This window comes from Mesoplodon densirostris, chromosome 10 (genome assembly GCF_025265405.1).
Source record: "Mesoplodon densirostris isolate mMesDen1 chromosome 10, mMesDen1 primary haplotype, whole genome shotgun sequence".
Lineage (NCBI taxonomy): Eukaryota > Metazoa > Chordata > Mammalia > Artiodactyla > Ziphiidae > Mesoplodon > Mesoplodon densirostris.
This window is the reverse complement of record NC_082670.1, coordinates 27109749-27136987: the sequence shown is the minus strand read 5'-3', so window position 1 is coordinate 27136987 and position 27239 is coordinate 27109749. Positions and strand designations below refer to the sequence as shown.

Below are 27239 nucleotides of genomic sequence, written 5' to 3'. Positions count from 1 at the left end.
TATCTGTTTTCAAATCAAATTTCACAGCTTAAATGTGATGCAGTGGCGAGACAGTATACAGTAGGAGGTCAGAGAGTCAATTATTTCCTTTACTCCATCTCTATTTCGTTCTCTTCTGTGGTAGGATCAAACAGGTCACAAATAGGGACATTTTGGTGAATTTGGCCTTCTGCTCCGTCACTGGATATAACCAGAGGAGTCACAAGGCAAAAATCAATGGCAAAGTGATGAAAATCCCTGTAATTGTGACATAATCTATTTGTTGTTTTCAGCCTTTATCAGCAACGTTTAGAGTTTTAGCATGTCACATAATTTTCAAATATTAAGTAACCCTAATGATGTGTACCCCACTGAAAAACAATTTTCCCTTTTCATTTTAATCAGGAGAAAAGTGTTAGGAGCAAACCCCTCAATTTGTTCCATCTGTTATATTCTTGTGTCTGTGTTTCTTTTTTCTTTTTTTCCTTTTTTCCAGAGATCAGCAAGATAAATCTAACTGCCTAGCTGCAAAAAAGGATGAAAGGGGCTCCACTGTGAACTGAAGTTTCAGTTGAGATGCCTTATACTGGCTGATGTTCTGAAATTAGCATGAAACAGCACCAGGGGAAACAGAGGGATTTTTCCGTGTTGTACAAAGGACCCTGTGAACTTTCCAAATGCCTAAGATCTCATTACTGACAACACTTTTTGCCCTCCAAGTTTTCACGTGGTGACCTTATGGCTTCCACTGGAGCATGGATGCAGATTTCCTCACCAGTGAAGTGGCATGAATGGAGTGCAAAACACAGTCTTTAAGAAGGCAAGCTGTGCACCACTGACATAATTAGGAAAGCTGCTTGGGAGGAGGGCAGTGGACATCTAATGAGCTAGCAAGGATAAGGCGGAAAATGAGAACGTGGTTATTTGGAGAAGCACTGTTTGAGTTTTCCTTTAGGTAGGTTAAAAACAAAATATTAAGTCTGCTGAAGCCCTTCCAGAATTTGAGGATTAAAAGCTCTAAGGAAGCTTATGTCACTGTAGAAAGGGAAGAGAGAGAAGAAAGTGTTCTGCCTTCAGTAGCTGTTTCTGATTACTACTCTTTTGACCCAAATTCACTTGGAAAGGTAGCCTCAATGTCAGCATGAAAGAGTCACAGAAAATATTTTTAATGATTTCAATATAAAACGCAGGATTGGGGGCAAGCCATGTGACATATTATGACTAAAATTCAAGAAAGTGTTTAAAAACAAGTATCTGATTTTAAGAGGAACTATTACAAGGTCAAGGACTCCATTAGTCTTTGTATTTTAGAGCCCCTATAAAAATGCAAGAACCCTAGAGCAGCTGTGTGGGTTTAGACAAGTTGCCAAACTTCTTCAACCTTCCGGTTCCTCAACTGTGTAGAGACAATCACAGTACTCTTTATTTCAAAGGAATTTTCTATGAGAATTAACTAAGATAATGCATGGAAACACTTAAAAGAGTGCTGGCCCAAAAAAATGAACATTAGCTATTTTCGTTATCAGACATAATGCGGATCTAAACGAAGGCAGCAGTACAAGGAACGGGAGGAAACATGATGACGTTTGAGGACTATGTAGGTAGTAGAATTAGGAAACTCTGGAGATTCATTGGATGTGCGTCTAACAAAGAAAGAAGAATCAGGGATAATTCCCAGAATTTAATACAGACATCTGAGTGGGTGAAAGGTCATCAGTTGAAATGGAGACTGCCAAGGAGAATGAAGTGAATGGGGAAGATGATGCAGACCTTGAGCTGGGAAATCTTGAGGTTCCTACTGATTATTCCAGGACAGGACAACAACATGCTTGATCTTAGAAGATAAAGAGCCCTTAAAGGAGACAAAATTGGTACCTGAAGTGTGTGGAAAATCTAGTGAGTTTAGTAAAATGGAAACAAAGGAGTAGAGAGAATCAAAGAGTGAATGATTTAATGGTGTCGATACAACAAAAAGAGGGAAGAAAAATAACCTGGAGAGGGGATCAACAGGTATAAAAGCCTGGAGGGCAGAATAGGGTATAGTGGTGAAAACCAGGGTAAGGGAGAGGAAGTAATATAAAATTGGGACTAAAGATGAAAGCAGAAAGCACATAATGAAGGCCTGTAATAATTTGGGCTTCCCTTGAGGGCAGTTGGGGCCATTGCATACCTCCAGGCAGAGATGTAGTATAACCACATTTGGTCATTTGGAGGACAATTTTTAAAAGCTGTGTATAATGGATTAGAGAGGAACAAGCCTGGAGCCAGAATGATCATTTAGGAGGCAATTATAGGAATCCAGAGGGGGAGAGATGTCAGCCAGGACAAGGTTATGGCACTAGGGTAGTGAGGTGGAAAGACCCAAGACATTTAGAAAATTAGTGATAGAGGAAATAAGTATGAAAACCCAATTTGGGATCAGCATCTGAGTAGATGGTAATGAACACATGAGGAGGCATCGGTTTGCTGGGAAAGATAAATGGTTCCATTTTACATGTGTTGAGATTTTTAATTCCCTCTGGGTATCTGATTGGAGGTGTTGGCAGATGCATATAAAGATTTTTGTCTCAGGAGAGAATTATATTGGAAATATAGATTGGAAGCCATTAGCTCATGCATTATATTTGGAGTCACAGGAGAAGGTGAGGAACTATATAGACTGGGAAAAGAAAGTGGTCCAGAAAAGAACTGAAGAACGATGTATATATGATGCATTTTGTCACCTCAACTAAACTGTGAGCTCCGTAAAGGAAGAAAATGTAATGAATGCTTGTTGGGTTTTAATTACCCAGCTTCCAATCATTTTCTTCTGATAGAAATACCTGAAATTTCCTTTAAGGAATCATTCTATCCCCTATTTTTCCCACACATTCTCACTGCTGCACTAGATGACACAGGTCGTATCGGTCAGCACACCACATCCCTTGGAAGCACAGAGTGTCTTAGGAGTAGACACCAAGTATCCAATCAGAGTGAATCCCTGAACTTGTAGGAGGAACTTCTGTAGAGAAAGGCTCTTTTCTACTGTACTTATATCTTTAAGGACGTGAGCTTGAAGCTCTCAAATGAGTTACAAAAGAACAAAAGACAGAAAAGGCTAATCTGAGAGAAGGAAGAAATGCTAAGAAAAATGATTTTTAAAAATGGAAGAGAAAGGAGGGGGAAAGATAATAAGCGAATAGAAAAAAAGAGAAAGGAAAATAGGAATGAAAAAGGAAAGAAAATTATTTTGAGTATCTACAAGAACTCCTGTCACTAAGCTAGTAGCTTTCATATAGGTTATCCCATTTAATATTTATAAAAATCTTGTGAGACAGCAACCAAGTGGAGTGACTAAGGCTCAGTCTCAGATCTGACTCCAAATGTTTGTCTTCTTCACAACTTTATGCAGTTTCTTATAAGGTATGAATACTAGTATCATGTTTTAAGCATGTTTTAAATTCAAGATAATTTGATTGATGTTGATGATGAACGTGTGCTGATATAAGATATACTTGCAAACACGGTGTTGTGAAATTTTATTCTGGAAATAAAATACCTAATTTAATACATTGGAAATACAATAATGAAAGTTTAGAGCTCTAAGGAAACACTAAAATTTTTTAAACAGTATCTTTAACTCCTAATGATTGTCACCACATTCCATTGTCATTTAGATTATCCCTTAAAACCTAGGGAATAGATTTTTTTTATACCAGACAAATAGTAATAAATTCTAATCATATTTATTTCACCAGTTGTTTAGCTTTAGGGAAGTGAAAATAGGAGACTATGAGTAAAGCAGTATAGGATAAAGGAATCAACAGAAAATACACAATTTTTAAATTACTCACATCTCTGTAGGTTGATACTATAAAAGTTGTTTTATAGAGTTTAAGTCCAACAAATTCATGTTCCCATTTACTATCGCATTTCTATTACCAGGAAGCTAGTCAAGGTGTACATTATATTACTTTCCAGTCTACTCAAATTTATACTAAACCTTTATATTTCACAAGGTTTTGTTTTTCTATCATTCAGAAAATATTTAAAGATGGCCCATTAAAATATATCTATTCTCTTTCTGAGAACCCTGTATTTCAAAAGCATGTTTAATGCAGATTCTCTGGGAATATGTATCAGGGTCAGGTCTTAGAATCTTCCTGGATGTGTAGCTGGACTGGCAAATATAGGAGTGAATGTGGCAGATATAAAAGCACATCTGAGAGTTTAGGCTCAGTTGTGTTCTCCAAAGTTCCACATTTCTAGGTACTGAAAGGAAGGCCAGAACGTAGAATATGCAATGGTACAAATTCCCACTATTTCAACTGCCCCAAAAGAATGGCGTTCGTTTTATACTTCAATTTCCTATAGTGACAAAAATGACTGTAGTGGGCATGTGTTGACTTTGTCTCCCCCACTCTGTCTGGTACTAGAGAACTTTTTTCCTGTGGAAAGCCCACTTCATGAGGCTCAAGCAAGCGTGATCTTCCTCCCGCTCCAGAGCCAGGGCTGACTCAGTTCCAACCAATTAGTCTAACCCAGTAGCCCCCAAAACAGTGAGTCAAACTAAGCCAAACAAAAGCTTCTTTATATTTTTGCCAAAGATACTGGCCATTTGGCTTACTTGTGGAGAGGACTTACACTAGAGGAAAACAGAGTGTGAACACTGAAGATATCTTCTGAATAGCTTGATCCAGACAGAGCTGATTCCAGCTGTACCCCTGCATTATCCAGTTATGTGATCCAGAAATTTGCTTACTGTAACTGGTAATGGGAAGCAAAACTTGCACCCAAAGTGTATCTTTGGCATGTGGATTATTTCTAGCTGAAAACAATCAAGGCTCAAAAGACTCAGGAAGAAACTTTGACCTTCACTCTAACTGCCTAAAAGAATTGAGAGAGCCTGTTCCCAGAATAGAGCTAGGTTATTAAACTTTTGATTTTCTCCTATTAATCTATCTCATGTCAATTTAATTCTTAGACCCGCTAAGAAGAACCTAGAAGGGTAGAGGAAAATTTCTTCAAAGTGTCCTGATCAAAACAGTTAGAACTAGTGAAATACAGTTAAAATTCTATCCTAAGGACTTTTCTAAGGACTGAAAAACTTTACAAATCAAGACTTTAACTAAGATACATCTCAAGGAGTTGTCCCTCATTAATTAAAAATTATGCAATAAAAATATCACTGATGACATACAGAACTCTCTTAAAAGACACTGGCTATGACAGTTTGAGACATGTTTACTTGTATAGGGATTCCTGTGTCAGAGATTGTTACAGAAAAATTATATTTGTCATAGTCATCCCTTTCTCTTAATCACCATTAGCACTGCTATAGCTTAAGCATTCACCTGGTCATCACTGAAATATTTCCTAACTAGTCTCCCTTTCAACAAGTTGTCCTGATCAAAAGTATCCCTCACACAGTGGCCAAAATAGATGGCATAAAACACTAAACTGACCATTTCACTCCCCTATTTAAAGTCCTTTGGGGTCACACTATCCACAGCATAGAGTCTGGATTGTCAGCATGAGAAAAAGGACCTTTTCTGCCTCAGTCTCTGAATTCTGCTCTAGTTTCAATGTCATCAATCTCTTCCTGATACTTCATGTGTCAATAAACCCTTTCTGCTGGTACCTTCCAATTACACCAGGCTGTTTCTTATATCTATGCCTTTGCTACATGCCTGACCCTCATTACTAGGCATTATTCAAGACTCAGTTCAATTATCACCTCTATCTAAACCTACAGCCACACCCAGCCTAATTCAAACTGGCCTTTGTACCTCTGCTTGCTGTTTATATTAAAACATACTGTCCACTGCTCTGTTACTACAGCAATATATTATTTGTAATTGTGTTTTTATATATCTGCTTCATCACACTAAATTATTCTCTTCCAGAAAAGGTACCGTATCTTAACCCACTTTGTATTCCCGCACCTAGCACAAAGCCTGGTTCACAGTAAGTATTCAAAGTACTAAATACATACACCCATGGAAGCACAAATTGAAATAGCTCATAGAGGCATGGGCAGTGAGTAAAACCTTCATGTAGAAAGTGAGACTTCAATTGTTCCTAAGGATTGGTAAAGAGGTAGATAGACAAAGGAAGGTAATTCCTAGTAAGGTGGATAGGGTCAGGTTTCACTAAAACCTCCAGACTGAAATGCAAAGACATATTCAGAAGAGTCTCAGTGTAACCAGAGCTAAAGAGTTTCTCCAGATGAAAAAGTTGGGTCTAAGCCCTATAGTGTCAATACTAAGAAATAATGTTCTGCTAAAGAGATTAAAGGGACATTAAATAATTTTGAGTCCCTAATGGGATATGACCAAAATTTATTTTCAATTTAAATTACTGTATCTTGGTAGTCCCAAAACAGTGAGCAGTGGAAATAAAATACAGTGAGCAAAATGTTTTAGAAATAGTTTAAACTTGAATTGAGGTGATGAGAATAGGAAGCAAATGTTACATTAAGAAATCATTTGTAGAATTTACTGTTAAATATGAAGGACTGAGGAGAGAAAGCATAAAGGATGATTTGAAATGTTCAAAACTTGGAGGGAAAATTATGATACTATTGTAAAGAATAAGGACTTCTAAAAGTAAACCAATCATAGGGAGTCAGCAGAGAGGTCTGCTTTCCCCCACGTATATGTAACTGTGAAATATCCAAGTGGAAATATATAGCAAGTTGCTGGAAATGTGGACCTAGATCTTTAAGAGCAAGCCAGGACTGATGATACTAAGTTTAAAAATTATATCCATAAATGCAAAATAAGATACTTCACACCCACTAAGATGGCTGCAATAAAAAGACAAAACCATGTATTGGCAAAGATGTAGATAAGTTGGATCTCTCCTACACAGCTGGTGGGAGTGTAAAATGGTATGGCCACTCTGGAAAAGAGTTTGGCAGTTTCTTCAAAAGTAAAACAAAAACTTACCATGGAGGGGGCAGGGATAAATTCGGAGATTGAGACTGACATATACACACTACTATATGTAAAATAGATAATTAATAAGGACCTACTATATAGCACAGGGAACTCTTCTCAATACTCTGTAATGACCTATATGGGAAAAGAATCTAAAAAAGAGTGGATATATGTATAACTAATTCACTTTGCTGCACAACAGAAACTAACACAACTTTGTAAATCAACTTTACTCCAATAAAAATTAAAATAAATAAATAAATAAATAAAATCAAGGCAACCCTTGTTTTAAAAAAAAAGATAAACAAGCACTGGGGCTGTCATACAACATGATGACTAACACCACGGTACAGTATATTTGAAAGTTGTTAAGAGAGTAGATCCTAAGAGTTTTCATCAAAAGGGAAAAAAACCATTTTTTTCTTTTGTTTGCCTCTATGAGATGATGGATGTTCACTAAACTTACTGTGGTAATTATTTCAAGATACATGTAAGTCACATCATTATTCTGTACACCTGAAACTTACACACTGCTGTTATGTCAATTATTGTTTTAGATGAAATAAAATGCTTGCTTTCCTGAGATAAAAATGGTAATAGGTAGGTCAATTATACCTCGATAAAACTGAGAAAAAATGTGAACAATTCAGCTGTTAAAAAAAAAAAGAAAACTTACCATATGATCTGGCAATTCCACACTTAGAAAGCTACCCCCCCAAAATGAAAACATATGTCCATTCAAAGACTTAAATGTTCATAGCACCATTATTCACAATAACCCAAATTGTAAAAATCCAAATGTCCATCATCTGGTGAATGGTTAAACATAATGTGGTATACCTGTATAATGAAATACTATTCAATAAGAAAAATGAACTATCCACGCATGGATGGACCTCAAAAAACATTATGCTAAGTGAATGAAACCAGACACAAAAGACTACATATTGCCTACTTCTATTTATATGAAATGCCCAAAAAAGGTAAATTTATAGAAACAGAAAGCAGGTCAGTTGATGCCTTGAGTTGTGGGTGGGAGCAGTAATTAACTACAAATGGGCACGTGAAAACATTTCAGGGCTTTCCTTGAAGAATGTGTGGTACATGTCTCAAATATTAAATGAATAAGGCACAGAAATATTTTGAATTTAGGGTAAAAATATCCAACATTGGCTAAACTATTGGTTTTTTGTTGCCAGTCACCAGAGGTTCTCTAAAGCACTGGGGAAATTAACCCTCCATCTCTGTATGTGAGTCTTTGCAGAAAATCTACAGGTCACCTGTTCTGTGGATCAGATGCTCTTTGGGTCAAATTCCCTATGGTGGGATAAAGGATTCAGAGAATGTGCCAAAGGAAGCCTTTTTGTGCATCTCCATATAGCCGAAAATGTCCTTTTGCACGTGTTAACTCTAGAATCTTGACTGAGAAATGCGAACCATAGTTGGAGGTTAATCTGATGAGAAGGCCCACTACCTTGATGCTTTTTCTCTCCTTTCCATTCATCTCTGGCTCTCTTTAGCTTGAGTGCAGTCTAAACCCCACTATTCCATTGCATTAATGTTTATATCAACTTCTATGGTTTTTAGTGCACCTGTTTGCTTCCTTTCCTCTTTCGTCAAAAGCAAACTAAATTTAAAAATCAAATCAGAATTAATAAGGATTAGGAGACATCGATGTTATCAAATCCAGAAGGAAAGAGAGGGGAAGTAGATGAAATTTGACAATATTTATAAATAAGAAAGAGTGGGAAAATAGCAGAGAAATTAGAAAGACAGATAAATTATGTCTGCCTCATCACATCCATTCCTCTTCCGTATGTTGTATACCACCTCTAGCAATTTACCACACTCCAGCGCCAAGACAGCAAGAAGCATAGGACTTCCTTAGAGACCATGGCTCGCACCTCTCCTTCACAGGCCCACATTTAGAAAAACAAAAACACTCAACAGCAACCAAAAGTTCACATTGGGCTGCTTGTTCCTCCTCCAGGCCTGATTTCTACGCAGATTTTTTTCTAGCCTATGGAAATGTTTTAGCATTAATTTGATCATGGTTTCTTTCACACTTCCTTACTAAGGTATTAAAAAAGGGAATTTGCAGAAATCCATCGAGTGCCATCAGTGACATTTTCACAAGTGTTGAAGAAATGAATATGAAGATAGATTTCAGAAATAGTTCTTCAACTTATTTAGTTCATTCGCTGTTACAGAAGATCAGTCAGAGTCCAAGTGCGAATGTTGAATAAAAAGTTCAAGTTCTTAACATGTAGGTCCCAAACTCAAACCATTAGACTGACCCTGCATCCCTGAAAACTCTCCATTGTTTCCACGTGCAACTTTATTCTCAACCCCTATCCCCCAATACCTGTTTGACTGTGACTCAAGAGGCGTCTATATTCTATTTCATGGCTAAGAAAACAAATTTTTTGTCAACTATAAATAGTATAAATGTGCCTACCAGGACATAATAGACCTGCATATTAAGGTCAAGTTATTTGGTCTGACTTGTGCCCCTTTAAAAATCTGTACTCTCATCTCCAGAGAGTAAGTCTGAGGGCGAGTGTGCTACATAATTAGTGACTTGAGTTCTCCTAGGGGCTCAGTTTCAGAAGAACGTTATGAACCATGAACAACTAAGAATATATCAAAAATAAAATGGGGCTTCCCTGGTGGCGCAGTGGTTGAGTCCGCCTGCTGATGCAGGGAACACGGGTTCGTGCCCCAGTCCGGGAAGATCCCACATGCCGCGGAGCGGCTGGGCCCATGCGCCATGGCCGCTGAGCCTGCGCTTCCGGAGCCTGTGCTCCGCAACGGGAGAGGCCACAACAGTGAGAGGCCCGCATACCGCAAAAACATAAACAAATAAATAAATAATAAAATGAACAGATTAAATGTAATCAGAGGCTTTCAAAACAAAAAAAATTTTTTAAGATCAAAGAATCTAAGATCAAAGAATCTTATTGTATGAGTTCAGGGTACCATGAAAACATAGCAAAGACTGGGTGGCTTAAACAACAGAAATTTTGTTTGAGTCCTGGAGGGTGGATGTCCAAGATCAGGGTGCCAGCATCACCGGGTTCTGGTTGGGATTCTCTTCCTGGCTGGCAGATGACCTTCGCCGTGGGTCCATACAAAGCAGGGAAAGAGAGAGAGCAAGCTCTCCAGTACCCCTTCTTATAAGGGCACAATCCTATAGTCAGAGCTCTACCCTCATGACCTCATCTCCAAACACTATCACATTGAGGGTTAGGACTTCACCATAAGAATGAGGGGGGAAGGGGAGACATAGTTCAATCCTTGGCAATAAGCTAGAATTAACTGGATTTGGGAGCTGCGTTACATGGCTAACTAATCTTGAACTCAGTGGATCCTGAAAACCATGCCTTTTCACAATTTGCTGCCGGTAAGCCCCTCACTTCCACCCTTTATTTGGGCAGTCGGCCTACAGTCAATAGTGTAGATCACTATAATAATAAATATTCAATTTTTAATCTTTTTTTGTATCTGATTTATTAGTCCAGGAGATTCATACCTTTGGGGTGGAGGGATCCTCCCAGCTTTGTATTATCTTCACATTTATTTAATAAGCTTGTTTGTTTTTTGTTTTTTTTTCTGTGGTACGCAGGCCTCTCACTGTTGTGGCCTCTCCCGTTGCGGAGCACAGGCTCCGGATGCGCAGGCTCAGCGGCCATGGCTCACGGGCCCAGCCGCTCCGCGGCACGTGGGATCTTCCCGGACTGGGGCACGAACCCGTGTCCCCTGCATCGGCAGGTGGACTCTCAACCACTGCGCCACCAGGGAAGCCCAATAAGCTTGTTTTTTATATGTCCATTTGAGTCAATAACTAAAATGATAAAATATAAAAGGGAAGAGGGGAGAAGCATAGGATTTTCCCTATATAGACCCATCATCAGTATCCTTTGGTTCTGTCATTTAATAAGTTTACCAAGCCATAATCATATACATTTTATAGTTTATCTTATCCATAAGAAAATTGTCAGATATCTTGTAAAATGCCTTCAAAATTCCAAGTACAGCATGTCTACATCATTTTTTGGACCTCTCATTTCAGTAACAATGACAAATATTTGAAATGAGATGGCCCAACACATTTTGCTCTTGGTAAATTAATTCTGACTCCTTGTTAGGTGTTCTTTCTAACTCTACGAATCTTTTCTAATCTAACTCTAGTCTGCATTGGCATTTAGATCACCTTGATTTTCTATAACATTTAGGCTTCTGTAAAGTGTTCTGTGATGGAATGTTGCTCATAGTTTCTTTTTCAATATTTCAATTTAATTCAGTTTTTTCCATAACATGATTTTACAAGTACCATCTGCATTGCTTGAAACTGATCACATGAGAAGCTCTTCAAAAGTGCTTATTAAGGGACTTCCCTGGTGGTCCAGTGGTTAGGACTCAGGTACTTTCATTGCAGGGGGCCCGGGTTTGATCCCTGGTTGGGGAACTAAGATCCCACAAGCTGCACAGCAAGGCCAAAACCAAAGATAAGTGCTTCTTAAAAGAATGAGTGAGTAGCATTCCCTTTTAGAGCAGCTATGGGGGGTTAGTTTGTGGTTATAGGAGAAGCAATGCGGAAGGAATTTTGAATGAGTTATAGGCTTTCAGGAGGCAAAGCAGAGAGAGAATGGGGGACAGAGCACAAACTGAAGAACACAGAGGGAGAAACAAGGGGACAATTCAGAAGGGAATTAGGGAAGATGGGCAATGTGGGTTCAGTTACAACGTGGGGACCACTAAAGGCTGCACGGGAAGCAGTGAAGACCAAGGGCATACATTAAGTTGGGTAAAGAAAATCTGTTAAGAGAAAGACACAAAAGCAGTGAAATAATTTTTTTTAATCTTCCAGATAACAAATAAAAGACAGACATAAAATTGTGGTTAACTGTGTCAAATGCTGTCTCATGAGGTTATTATTCTGAGCAAATTCGAAAATACAGGAGGGTAAGATGGACTTGGAGAAGACACATCTGATATTATTAATTATTATTTCCTCTCAGCCTGCAGAACTGTTTAATATAATTTCACCTGTAGCTTGATCATCTGCCTTTTAATTTAGCTATAGTAGTTCTATCATCTTATCCTTTTTTTTTTTTTTTTTTTTTTTTTTTTGTGGTACGCGGGCCTCTCACTGTTGTGGCCTCTCCCGTTGCAGAGCACAGGCTCCGGATGTGCAGGCTCAGTGGCCATGGCTCACGGGCCTAGCCGCTCCACGGCATGTGGGATCTTCCTGGACTGGGGCACGAACACATGTCCCCTGCATTGGCAGGTGGACTCTCAACCACTGCGCCACCAGGGAAGCCCCATCTTATCCTTTTTAAACTTATTTTTTCATTTAAGATTTTGTGAGAAAAACTAATTCTTCAATGGAAATGTTTGTAGACCATTGAACTCTAATTTAAAAACCAACACATATGCAATTACATTTGATTCAAAAGTAATGCCAGAGGACAAAATGCAGGATTTTTAAATTTAAAAACAATTATTCTCAAAGCACATATACTATATAGAAGAAAACGCAAATCCAAGGGGATCTATTTTTCATTTCTCCAGGCTTCATTAGATGTTACTATTGTGAATGCAGTACGACTCATGAATTACATAAAACATTTTAAAGGGTTTGTTTACCTGTGAGATAGTAAGTTTCCATAGAGTTACCTGAAAGTGAAAGTTCTCCCACCTCCTGGGCTTAACCAGTCATTTAAATTTTCAACAAAAAGGCTTTAACCTGGTTCATTAATTTCTCAGGGCATTCTTATGTTTCTTATGTTTTTTCTAGTTACCACTGACTCCTTTTTCCTGAGTCAGTAAAAAGTTTAGTTTCACTTTATCCTGTTCCTCTTCTACATTACTTCAAATCACATGCAACATTCCTCTGATTTCTCTCATTTCTCTAAAATGCCTAACTCAAGGCTGTGTTATCTACAGAGAGCCTATTTTTACTGAAGGTTTTAGGCAACAAAGGGTGCCAAGTTTACTATACAATTTTTTTTAATACGTATTTATTTACTTCGTTGTGCCGGGTCTTAGCTGCGACTTGCGGTCTCCTTAGTTGCGGCTCACCAGCTCCTTAGTTGCAGCACGTGGGCTCCTTAGTTGTGGCATGCGAACTCTTAGTTGCAGCATGCATATGGGATCTAGTTCCCTGACCAGGGATCGAACCCGGGCCCCCAGCATTGGGAGCGCAGAGTCTTATCCACTGCGCCACCAGGGAAGTCCCAACTATATAATTGTTTTTAAAATCTTAAAATTGATTATTAGATACCATTCCCCTACATTCAACTGGGCATTTCCTACCTTGAGGAATTTCTCATCAATCATGGCCTACTTTGGATCCAACTTTCTGTGTTCTTCTCCTGTCTCTACCAGATAGCCTCCAACTCACTACTCCAGTAATTTTTTATTTAAACATCTTTATTGGAGTATAATTGCTTTACAATGGTGTTAGTTTCTGCTTTATAACAAAGTGAATCAGCTATACATATACATATATCCCCATATCTCCTCCCTCTTGCGTCTCCCTCCCACCCTCCCTATCCCACCCCTCTAGGTGGTCACAAAGTACCAAGCTGATCTCCCTGTGCTATGCGGCTGCTTCCCACTTGCTACTTATTTTACATTTGGTAGTATATATAAGTCCATGCCACTCTCTCACTTCGTCCCAGCTTACCCTTACCCTTCCCTGTGTCCTCAAGTACATTCTCTACATCTACATCTTTATTCCTGTCCTGCCCTTAAGTTCTTCAGAACCTCTTTTTTTTTTTAGATTCCATATATATGTGTTAGCATACGGTATTTCTTTTTCTCTTTCTGACTTACTTCACTCTGTATGACAGACTCTAGGTCCAACCACCTCACTACAAATAACTCAATTTCATTTCTTTTTATGGCTGAGTAATATTCCATTGTATATATGTGCCACATCTTCTGTATCCATTCATCTGTCGATGGATACTTAGGTTGCTTCCATGTGCTGGCTATTGTAAATAGAGCTGCAATGAACACTGTGGTACATGACTCTTTTTGAATTATGGTTTTCTCTGGGTATATGCCCAGTAGTGGGATTGCTAAGTTGTATGGTAGTTCTGTTTTTAGTTTTTTTTTTTTTTTTTCTTTTTTTTCTTTTTGCGGTATGCGGGCCTCTCACTGTTGTGGCCTCTCCCGTTGCAGAGCACAGGCTCCGGATGCGCAGGCCCAGCGGCCACGGCTCACGGGCCCAGCCGCTCCGCGGCATATGGGATCCTCCCAGACCGGGGCACGAACCCGTATCCCCTGCATCGGCAGGCGGACTCTCAACCACTGCGCCACCAGGGAGGCCCTGTTTTTAGTTTTTTAAGGAACCTGCATACTGTTCTCCATAGTGGCTGTATCAATTTACATTCCCACCAGCAGTGCACGAGGGTCCCCTTTTCTCCACACCCTCTCCAGCATTTATTGTTTGTAGATTTTTTGATGATGGCCACTCTGACTGGTGTGAGATGATATCTCATTGTAGATTTGATTTGCATTTCTCTAATGATTAGTGATGTTGAGCATTCTTTCATGTGTTTGTTGGCAGTCTGTATATCTTCTTTGGAGAAATGTCTGTTTAGGTCTTCTGCCCATTTTTGGATTGGGTTGGTTGTTTTTTGATATTGAGCTGCATGAGCTGCTTGTAAATTTTGGAGATTAATCCTTTGCCAGTTGCTTCATTTGCAAATATTTTCTCCCATTCTGAGGGTTGTCTTTTCGTCTTGTTTATGTTCCTGTGCTGTGCAAAAGCTTTTAAGTTTCATTAGGTCCCATTTGTTTATTTTTGTTTTTATTTCCATTTCTCTAGGAGGTGGGTCAAAAAGGATCTTGCTGTGATTTATGTCATCAAGTGTTCTGCCTATGTTTTCCTCTAAGAGTTTTATAGTGTCTGGCCTTATCCAGTAATTTCTTATGCAGTGCAGTTCAGCTCTCCACCCACTAGCCAAATAATGTCCAGGTTCATGTTTGCACACTCAGAAATTCATGAAGATGATCTGCTAAACAAAGGACTGTTGACTTTAAATTTCCAACATTTAACAGCAAAGCAACTGAGGGCTCTTTGAAATTGGTTTTCAAATTCTTAGGAAGGTTCCCTCCAGCTGTCTCCAGCAAGACCCTACATGTCCTGAGTCTTATTTTTATCTTTCTGAAACATCAGTTGATAACAACTATAGGCACAGACAAAAAATTCTGGTATCCTAGAGTTGTTCCCCAACCATCAAAAACCCATTTTGTTGACAAAATCTATTCATTACTTAGCTGTATTATCAATTGGATGAGAATACATAGAGCACAGATCTCAAATGTAACTCTTCTATCACCTTATATAAATAACTTTTAATCACCTTCCTGAAGATAGGGGCTTGTAGTACCCAGAGTTTGAAAAGAAGCAGAAGGAAAGTAAAAGAGTCTTTCCTCCTCTTAGGGGGAAACTAACTTAAACTCTAGTTACCAAAGAAATATGATTCTCTCCTCTCTCTGTGGACTTATGTTGCCACTTGGATTTATGGTAACAGTGTTTCCTGGCTCTCTGGATTTATGCCTGACACTGAAGTTGCACAGACGGCCATTTACATTTCTTTAGAAGACTTTTTAACTCTGTAGCTCTAACAACTGCTTTTGAGCAAAGGCAAATTAGGTAACTTTGAAGGTCAAAGTCTTGCATTTTGTGTTTCTTCTTTACCATTGCTATATTATGTGTAGCTGACACAGCCTGAAGATACGGCATGGTACACCATATGTGTTTAAGGGTGGGGGACAAAATCAACCCAAAGGAACCGACAGTCACCTTCACTATGCCAGTTTGTGTACAACAATTGATTTACTTTCCTCTTTTCTTCAAGAGCCAGAAGGTGGCATCGGACTACTTATTTTAATATTTGTGTTTATTTCATTAAGTACATTATACTTAGATTGACAACTTAAACTTATCTTCTATTTTTAAATATAGAATTAAGTACAGCAAATTAATTTGCTGGAGAAAAAAACAAATGATACAAAGCAAAAAATATAGAAAGGCAATAAGGCCATCTATCCTCAGATCCACAGAATAGATCAGAATTGTCTTCAAATGATTATGACCTAAATATTTTTAGAAAGACTTCCACGGTGATTTTGAACTGTTCAACCAGTAGTAAGTCTATTAAAATGAAAAGGTAAGAAAAATATACACTATCTTTCAAATTACCCTGATTTAGGCATAAACTTCAGAGATCTAATTAGATCTCAGATCTAGAGAAATGTAAGGAAATGACCTCTGAGCTTAGAAGGCCATCTCTTTTCTTTTCCCCTTAGACAGCCTACGTTCACTGTGAATTATCTATCACAATATTAGTAAAATTGAGGAAGAACAAACAGGAAAACATAGATGAAATGTTTTAAAGATGTTCCTCTTTTTATAATTTCATTGCCCTTCAATATATCCATTGAAAAAACACAGTTTGTTATCATTCTGTACACTCTTGGTGCTAAGCATGTTGGAGATAAAGGAGAACAAGCTATGGTGCCTGTCCTCAAGTCACCCACAACGAAGCCTGGAAGGTTGTCACAAAGAGGTCATCAAAATGCAACGCAGTGAAGGCAATGACAGATGTGTAAAACTGTGAGAAAAGCTCACAGCAAAGTATTTCCTGAGGAACACAGTGACAGCAAGTAGGAGAGTCCGGAAGGCTTCCTGGAGAAGGCGACCTGAACTGAATTTCATAACATTAGCAGGAATTCCACACAGACCAGTAGGCTAAGAAAGTAGAAATGGCATTCTAGGCAAGAGACTACCAGAAAAGGCTGTGAGGATGGCATTGGTGGGTGCTAAATGACAGAGTTCCTTATATGCTATATATTGATATCAGCATATATATTAAAGGATTTGATATTTAGCCTGTAAAAGTTAGGACTCTTCTGAAGGGTTACACACCAATCTGTGACATGGTCAAATGTGAGTTTTAAGAAGATCACTCTGGTGGTAGGATGAAGAATTAGTCATAATGGGATAAGACCGGAGGCAGGCAGTTGAGTTTGGAATCTACTGCGTGAGATGATGAGGGTTAAACCAAAACCTTGTTATAAGGACAAAGAGAAAAGAATCTATCCCAGAGCTATTGAGGTGGGAAAGTTGGCAAGATTTTATGGTATGTATGGTAGGGTGTGCAAGAAAGGTGGGGTCTGCAGCGATTTCTTGTGTGGTTGCTGGATGGCAAGTAATATCAGCAGATAAGATAGAAAATACAGGAAGAGGGAAATTTTTTAAGAGGAAACAAAAGTGCTCATATTCAGAAGTATTGAGAGAGATGCCTATAAGGAATCCTATGGAGAGGTCTAGTTAGCAAAGGGCTGTGTAACTATAATGTAGAGGTCCAGATTACAGACATCGATTTGCAAGTCTTTAGTAAAGGTTAGAGATAATGAGAATAGCCAGGATCTCTCAGACAGAATATGAGCACGAAATAAGGGGCTCTAGAAAAACCCTTGGTGAATTCCAACCTTTAAGAGGTGGGCAGAAGTTCCCAGAAAAGAAACTGAGAAGTTAACATCCTTGTTTCAAAATTATCAACGTGACTGAAAGAGAGTGTGTGTTGACAGCCCTAATGCCCTGCACTTTCCTTTAAAAAATCACAATGAGGCTTGCAGGTATTTAAGTACTTAGGGTGTAAACCCCACAAATTGGAACTTTTCGTTTTCCTTGGATGTCTCTCTGCCTGAGTTTTTACTTCTAAACATAAAGTCTAATGAACAGTCGTTAATATTCTTCTTACAAATAAAGATTTCCTCTTCAAACATTTACAGAATTTTCTTGTGTGAAACACTTACTAAAAAGAATGTCTTGAAGAGTGGCAGTGAAGAATTGGAAACACTGGATGGAGGAGAACTTTGAGAGTTTGGCTGCAATGGAGCAAAATACAACAACAGGTTTATTACCAGATGAAGAAAAATAATAAACACGCTGCTCCCCGCTTTATTAGTCAAGGGTTAGCTGTATATAAAAGACCATATTGCAAAATTCTACACTCAAAGACAAGTTGAACAGTTTTCTTTTGGAAAATCAGTTATACATTTCTAGGACTTATTATTTTTCCACAGTTAAATCTCTGTTCCTGTCCTTGTCATTTCACATTTGGTATTCCAAAACCCATTCCTCACCACCTGTCTTAGCCGTCTCTTCAATCTGTCCAAAATCTTACAGCTAAAATCATCTTTCAAATCTCTTCTTTCACCACAGTACTTTCTTCCTTAAGATTACTTTTCAATGTTTTAAATCAACATTTTCTGGGAGCCCTCAGGGACATACTAGTAACATCTTCTTAGCCTCAAAAGAAATATATATGTATATATATAATTTAATTTTAACAAATGATAATTTATTGAGCTGTGAACAATTAAAACAGAAACAAAAATAGTAAGACCTTTTATGTGTGTAGTTACTGAAATTTTTCCAAGGCTTTTCATCTTATTAACTTTAATAACTTCTATCCTTTGACTGATGTTATTCTCATTTTAGATGGAAGAAACTGAGACCCAGTATGTTTAGGGGCTTTATCCAAACTCATGCAAGGTCAAAATGAATTTCAGAACTCAGTTTTCTCAACTATCTACCTAGTGCTTTCTCTACTTAAGTAAAATGGTATACCTAACACTGCCTGGAATTAATGCCAATAAAAAAGGGAGCAAACATTACTGTGTGCCTATAGTACATTTGGCACTGAGCTAAATAAATTATACAATAATTTCCATTAATTTTCTTAATCCCCTATCATTTCTTTTTTCTAACTGAGGACTAGGAGTATAAGAGCCAGTAATATTACTCATTACATAAGTAATAAAGTAGTATAATTTATTTCATAATTAACAAAGGAATAATTTGAAACTATGTTTCTGATCCCAAAGTCTGACTTCTTTCCCCCTAAGTGCACTGTCTCACACAGTAAAAAGCTTCAAGCCCATTTCCATCTGTTATATGTACACAATACAGTTTTATTGAGTGGCCATTATATTACAGATATATTGCAGACAAGATGATAATGAAAGAAAAATGCCATCAGCCCTGACCTTGAGAAGCACCCAGTCTTGGAGGGAACACCAACAAGTAAACACAGCAAAAAGTACAGATTTTTCCTTTAATAACAATGGGGGAGGGGTAAAGATGAAAGGAGTTTTGTTAAAAAGAATGTAAAAGAAAATAAAAATATTTTTAAATGTTAAAAAATATGTAAAGTGATTGCTCAGTAACAAAGCTCTCAAAACAGTGATTCTCAAACCTTATTTTGTTACACATTAGGACATTTTATTATAACCATGGACAACCTGTATGTCTGAAAGAAACTAAGGACAAATTTTAATCCACATAACAAGCTATAGGTATATGAGGGAGATGAATCATGACATTCAATAAATAATGATACCTCATCTATAGCACAGTCAGGAAGCATGGTCCTTCAAGCGATGAAATACAGTATGCTTGGTACAAACTATGAATGTATACCTGATAAGGTAACTTGCACGTATGCCTATTTAGTAAATACTTATTGACTCTGGCAGTGAGAAGGAGGTGGTGTGCACTTGGAAATGAACACTGAAATGTTAAATACCCAGAAAGCAGAATTGTGCTCTGTTTAAAACATCTACTAGCCATCATGTAATCAGCGTAATAAATTTTACAGCTCACATACCATTTTCTACTGCTGTTGACCCTCCTGCTGCTCAATTATTTCCATCTTTCTAAGCTACAAGAATTCTACATAAACAGAATCCCATAAAAGTCATCTTATTATTCTTACTGAATTCAATTATCAATAGCGTTTACTAAGAACCAACTATGAGCTAGGCACTTAACAGAAGTTTCTTTGACAAATGGACAAAATTTTAGAGAGACCGACCTCACTGAATACAGATACTATGTCCTAGTGATTCTGCATTCCTTTAATACACACACATTAATGTCACATTTGTAACAGGTTTAGATGGGTATTTATCAAGTGTGGATTTAAGGAGTCTTATTCTTGGTAAATTCAAAATCCATTTGAAACATATGGGTTCCTTCTTTCGATCCAAATTCATCTTTTTCAAGTTTAAATGAATTGGTTTTGAAACATGAATTTAGAAAGGCAGAAAGACTAATCAAAGAAGCTCCTAAGACTTCTCACCCCTGGAGAAACATATGGATGTTACTTAAAATCAATTCAGAAAAAAAGACAGGTTGAAATTTCTTATTGAAATCAAAGCTTGTCTTGGCAGTATTACATACGGCATGATTATTAGAAGATGTGTACCAGACGGAGTTCACTTTAGCAATCGACACAAACTGACTCTGGCTAATGTAAGCAAATAAAAAGGAGTTTTTAAAAGATGTTATAAGGGGAGGACCCAGATTTGAATCACCAAGGAGCCTGGAGAAGAGAAGGAATCATGTAGCAACGACACAGCCGGAACCACAGCCAAACTCCAACCGGAGAGCTACTGTCAGGCAGAACCCTGTGGCTGCCACCACGAATCTCTTAATCCCACATCGCACCCTCCCACATTACTGGCACTGGACGCTGGGTGACACCACTTTCAACTGGCACAACCAAGAAGTTTCTACTGCTCTCCCTTCCTGGCATCATTTGCTTTTGATTTAAGATCCAGGGTGAGTGGTCTGATTGGCTCAGCCTAGATGACTGTATAGTACACTCACAAAATGGAAGGAGATTCAGATGCTATAAAGAAAGTTGTAAAGATAAATATTAACAACAAGATGATATTAATGTTTGCCACTGTGAAAACTGTCCTACATTCTTCACCTCTTATCTCTGATTTTGCTCAATTCTTCCATTTCTGTCTTCTTTCCTAAGTCTATAATGTGCATCCCCCTACAGAATTTAAAGTCAGATCCCTATTCCTTAGGTATTGGATATGATTGAGTTCATCTGCATTGAACAAAAAACCTCCAAAACAGCACTGGTTTAAACAAGTTAGGAGTTTTCCTATCGATCACAAAAGGATTTTGAAAACCAGCTGCCCAGAATTGTCACAGTGGCTCCAAAATTATAATGAGATCATGACCCACTCTTTCCATTGTACCACCAAGGGCACCTCATCATCCAAAATGGCTGCCAGAATTCCAACCATCACATCTGCAGGCCAGCAAAGTGAAAAAGTGGAAGGGACAAAATGCTGTTTGCCTCTTCCCTTGTAAGGAATTCTTGTGGAAGCCACACACGAAACTTCTGCTTGCATCTCTTTGGCCTTACTTAGTCACCTGTTTGTACCTAGCTGCTAAGAAAATTAGGAAATAAATCTTTAACTTGGGCGGCAATATGCCAGGCTAAAAATCAAGATTCTGACACTACTGAAGAAGGGGTGAGTGGTTAATGGGGAACGAGGGGGTGTAAATAGCATTGTCGCAAACAGTTTGTTTTTACTGTTCTCTCAGTATTCCGTCTGTGGTATTTTTGTCTCACAAACAGAATTGGCTGAGGTAAACAAGTATCATCTCCTGGAATGCACACAATTATTTAAAAGCAGGCTTCTCTAGTACATACTCATTGTTTGCCTCCACTGGTAGTATTTCCTGCTCTCCACAAAAAAATACCTCAATTGCTTTAGGGAATTTTTCTTCCTTCAATCTCAGCCATATGGTTTACTATGCTCTACCCTCAGTTCCAGGGCTCAGTGTAGTCCATCACCCAGGTCCTAAAATTTGAGGCAGTAACTAGTATCTTATTTCATTCAATTAAAAAAAAAAAAAACAGGAAATTTGGGGGTAGATGTTTCTGGGGGTAAATATCAGCCAGGTAACAAATAATTTTTGTATATGTACAATGTATCAACAATAGTTCTAGACACTTAGAATATAGCGGGGCACTGACAGGTGCAGACGACTGAAAGTATTCTAGATAGCTTAAGCCGAAAGGCATTTAGTACAGGGTCCTTAGCTTACAAAATCATTGGAGGAGCTGAAGGAGCCAGACCAAGCCTCAGTCTTTAGAAATGATTCCCAGAACACCGTAAAAGAACTGGCCTAATAAGGCAGCTGTTTCCCGTTACCAGAAAGCTAGGTAATCAGGAAGCTGCTGGTTCAATTGCTGACTCAAGTATCACACTGTTTCCTTCAAGATCCCAGCATGAGGAAGCCAGCTGTTGGCCCCAAGATCACATCACCTTGACTACAATTCAAGCCCTATGCCCTGCCTCCTGGCACAAGATTGGACACTGGAAACTCTAGTAACATTGATGCAGAAAAAGCAAACAAACGAAGACCAAAATCTCCACAACTGTGCTTACCTTCAGAACTCGTTGAAGCAATACAGTAGAGACTGGCTTCCTTCCACCTTGCAAATCTTACATGGATGGCTTTGTTGGCATAAATACATCATCTGAAAAGGAGTTTAGAAACTGTTTTAAATGTCCCTGCTTCAAAAATGAAGTGAAGGATAGTACAGAGGAATAAGAATGGAGTTTTTGCATCCAGTCTGCAGTATCTGTCACAAGCAGTCAACAGGGTAGATGAAATCTCTGTCTTCTGTGACATTGAATCTCTGTCCTCTTAAGGAGACTCCTCTCCTCCTTATGAGTGACAAACTAATTAAACGAGGAGGCCATTAGATGGAGGCGACTCTATTACCATGGCAGCCTTCATAAACAAACCAAAATTTAAGCTTGTAAACGTCTCAAGGTTACGATATCAAAATGCCAAGGACCACCAATCACAAAGAGCCAACTAGGCTTAAAGCTGCAGCCAATCAATAATTTCCTTACTTTGCTTCTGCCCTTTATCTAGAAAAGTCTCTCCCTGTCCATAGAGCACTAACCACTTCCGTTTTGGTGCTGCCCAAGTCAAATCCGTTTTTGCTCAAATGAACTCCTAAATACTGTAATATGCCTCAGTTTATCCTTCTAACAGGAGCAACCTGAACGGATTTACACTCTGAATAGTGTGGTAAGTACAGGTGAGCCTTTCACTTCTCTCAGCCATTTCACTATCTTGAAGGGAGACAGCCTGAAAATGACACTGATCAAAGAAGAAGTGCGGAGGCACGGACTTCATAGAGAAATATATAACTAGAGCTCCAATGACATCACACACCTCTAGATCAAGCCATGCCTGAATCTTGTCTTCCTTGAACTGCTATGTTAACTCAGCCAATATACTTTCTTTGGCGTTAAGCCATCTTGATTGGGATTTTCCATCTCTGTCAATTAAATGATTCTTATTCTCACAGCGTTTAGAACCAGAAATGGGGTATTGAAAAAGATTTAACTTATGCAGAATTGCCTACATTGAAGTACGGGAAAAGGTCATGAGGACTCTGTCATCTGGAGCTGAGAGAAAACTGGCATCCTTTGTTACAGGGCATGAAAACTCCTTGTTAACACAATAGCAGTTGGTCCACCGCCCAGGCCTGGGCCCTGGGGTGAGCGGCGGCGCTAGGACCTGGAGGGCGGAGGCTGCGGCGGGGCCTGGGCGGCCAGAGAGGCGCGGCGCGAATTCTGGCTCTCGGCTCCCCGCGCCTTGTGAGGGGGCTTGGGGGCTACAGGGGCCAGGCGCTCCCCGGGGCAGACGAGGAAACGGAGGCTCAGAGAGGTCACATGACTTGCCGGAGGCCCCTCAGCCAGTGTAGCCCCACACCCCTGCCCCTGGGCTGCCTGCAGGACTGTCCCCTGCCCCTCAGTAGCAACAAACTCCCAACAGTGTTAGTGGGGTCTTTCATTAACGCTCCCGGGCCGTATCTGTCAGCCTGTAGGAGTGGAGCATCACCCATGGCTCCATCCCCACTCTTGGCAACAAAACGAGGCTTTCCCGGTGCCACCAGTATGTGATGGTCACCAGCTTCAGCCACCTGCTAGGCACCAAGCTGGGCCCGAGATCCAGCGAGCACAATCCGCGCGAACGAGGCACCCACCTCGGGCTCCTCGGCCGACGCGGGCGACGAAACCCCCTTCCGCGTGAAGGCCCATTCCAGTGTATACTGTGTGCTGCGGAGGCTCCCGGAGTTCGCCAGCCAGACCCCGAAACTCTGTTCATCTTCTGAGGTCGCCCAAACAAGACCCAGGAACCCCAGGGAAGCCTGGCGCGCGTCACCCAGTGCGCAGGCCTGGCGTGCCCAGCACCGAGTCCCGCGAGCTCCCTCTCGGCCGCATGCGCCAATTTGTGAACCTCTTCCGGGGTGAGACAGGCAAGGACAGGGAAAGCAGTCGAGCACAGGGTGGTTCGCCACGGCGATTGCACGTCTATAGCATGGTCCCCCTGCACGCCCTCCCCAACTATTGCAGCCAGCAGCCCAGCCTGCAGTGCTTGCCCTACGGCTACTATGAGCCCAAGGGGCTGGACGAGTATCACCTACATCTGGAACGAGCCTAGCAGCAAGGGCATCACAGACTCATCACGGAGAAGAGGGTCTTCTCATCCTGGGCCCAGCTGTACAGAATCACCTTCTCCCACACCCCTCCTGGACCTAGTTCACCCTGCCTGTGGGACCCTCACAAGGGATACAGGAGAAGTGGCTCTCCACCCAGCCTCTCGACCAAGGGCCATCTCTGGCCAATCAAGGCTGGTCTGAGTGTTTTTTGGTCAATCTGGGCCTTGAAGAGGGTGAATCCTCCAGCCATTCAGGGCCTGGGGGTATCTCTTGGCCAAAGCAGGGATTTGGGCTTCTATGTGGTTAATTGGGTGTTGGGGGTATTTCTTGTCCAGTCAGGGTCTGAGCATAGGTTATTTCTGAGTAATCTGAGGCTAAGGACATGTCCTTTCCCATGATTCCTTTGTCCAGAGCCCCAGGATGGACCCCAAATTACTTCCCGTTGGCTGGGACAGTGGGGTCCTATTCCAAGGAGCTGGGAAGTCTGTGTTGCCCACTCCCTTCCCAGAGCCAGAAAGAGGTTTTGTGGAGGTGGGAGCTATCTGGAGGCCAGGTTGGGACATTTGTGGGGTTGGAGGGCCCAGGGGTGGGAGGCTGGTGTTTGGGTCTTGGCTCTGCCCTGAGTGGCCTTGGACAAACCCCTTGCCCCCTCTCTGAGCATCTTTCTGCCTGTGTCAGGTTCTAATGTCTGAGAACCCTCCCACCTCTCCCACCAACCACTTCGGGTCTGTCCTCCATAAGACTGGCCCCTCCAGCCACACCACTCCTTGCTGGTGGACTCAGCTACCTGAGGGTCTGAGGCTCCCTTCCCAACCTCCTCCTAGAAACCTGAGGCTATTTTTTTTTCATAGACTCCCCCAGGGTTTGGTTTGGGGGACTCTGATAAGAAGGGACAAACCTTCCGCTCTTTCCTTAGCCCCTCCCCTCAGCAGCCATTAGCTGGGATTTTAAAGAGCCAGGCCCCTTTCTGGCCATCCAGCAGTGAGGTTTTCCACCGGCTGGAGGAAATTCGGGGGCTGAGAAAGGGGAATCCCAGCTAGTCTGGGATTTCCTGCAGCACCTTTGTCTGCAGCTGCTGGAGTTGTCCAAGAGTCTCCCCCAAACTGGGCCTGGGAAGGTTCTAGGGGGCCAGCCAGGATCTGTGTGGCCTGGGTTCTATGCCCTCACTCTGCATCAGGCACTTTATTGCTGGGCCTCGGTGGGGTGTGTTTGCACCCTGCTCTTCTGGAGCCTGGAAGTGAAGATTGGAGGCCTTCCTGGAGAAGGCCGCTAGCAGTGAGCCATTGCACATTGGGGTGGAGGTGAGGGCACGCAACTACCTCAGACCTGATTTTGTAATGATTGTACAAGAATACATGCACCTAAGATACAGAAAAACAAAACAAAAACAAACAAAAAATAGCAGTTGTAGCTTTAGGCTCATACCGTGTATTGAATCTAAAGCATTAAAAGATTTAGTAGGAAATGTTTAAGATATTTGTGTGTTAGCTGCCTTTTTTTGCCATCATGTATTAACTATTTACTATGCACCAGGCATTATACTAACAATTTACTTGTATTAGCTCATTTAATACCTGATGGCACAGGTACAATTATGATCTCCACTTTACTGATGAGGAAACTGAAGTAGTCTTCTATAGAAGAAAATAGGAGAAACCAGACCTATAGAAAATAGGAAAATCTGGGCCAAAGAAAGAACATTCACTTTTCTCACAGTGATTCTTTTGATGTGTTCCAAGTAATTAAAGTTGACTAGAAGATGTCTTTGCACAGGTAGAACAAAGACTGAATTATCCAGCCCCATGCTAAAATCAGTTGTAATAAAAATCATAGAGGAGAAAAATTATCCAGTGATAAAATTGGAGCCTGAGACAAGTTTTATTGCCTGGGTGCCTCCCAAATAACGTCATGTGTATTCAGTACAGGAAAAGGGGGCCATCACCTCTCATTGCAAAGATGCAGATGAGTGACTCCCCCAAACCCCACTCCATCAGCCTGTTGTTCTGAATTGCTCCCTAGAAGAGAACAAGACAGAGGCCATTAAATGAACACCTATTGTTGAGAAACAGATTTCTCTGGGCATGTTATAAACTCAAAGACCATGATCTAATAACACCCCTGGCTTTGTTTACTATCCCTTGAAGTTCAATCAAAGTGGTTTAATGTCTGCTTAAAATTCAATTAAAGTATTAAGGAAATAGTTTGAGGGCAGAACCTTCAACCAATTAATGAGGAATTAAGGTTGTTGATGACTCTATTCCCAAGGCAATTCTCAGGCCCCAGACCAAGAGAAAGAGTGCTGCCTGAAGCCCCAAAGGGAAATACCACCCAAATTCCTATCTAAGCTGTGATCACAGTGCCAGTAGATAAGAGACAACTTCCAAGGGGATGTAGAAGCACCAGATCCGCTAGGAACTTACTTTGCTCCCAGGTCAAGGAGCCTGTGTTACTCTGGTCCAGCAGGAAATATATGTCTTACAGACCATTGATAAATATATATTTTTATTTGTTACCCTCCATTGTATATTGATTTTACTGTAAGAAGTTAACACTTCCCAGTTAAATTTGGTCAGATCATCACACCACAGGAAGCTACATTTGGATAAAAGCAAGAATCTGGCTCACCAGCTAGAACAAGAGCCAACAAACTACAGTGTGGACCAAACCTTTCCCTTCCCCCACTTGCATTTGTGACTAAAATTGTATTGAAACTCAGCCACACCCATTTGTTTATGAGTTGTCTAAATGGCCGCTTTCACACTGCATTACCATAGCTAGCAGGCTTAACTAATTGCCACAGAGGCATTATGACTCACAAAGCATAAAGTGTTTAAGATCTGGCACTTTAAAAAAAATAGTTGTCTACCCCTAACCTAGAGAATCCTAGTTCTGGCTCTGGATGCAGCAGTGTGGTTGTTTCAGGGGTAGCACAACCACATGCACACTTTCGATGATTCCCTAGGACTTGCAAAATTCA

The 27239-nt window shown here is 40.2% G+C and overlaps 1 pseudogene; it reads left to right on the top strand.

Moving 5' to 3' along the window:
• Positions 1 to 23492: 23492 nt before the first annotated feature.
• Positions 23493 to 24362, top strand: LOC132497647 (alpha-N-acetylgalactosaminide alpha-2,6-sialyltransferase 6-like; annotated as a pseudogene).
• The last annotated feature ends 2877 nt before the right edge of the window (positions 24363 to 27239 follow it).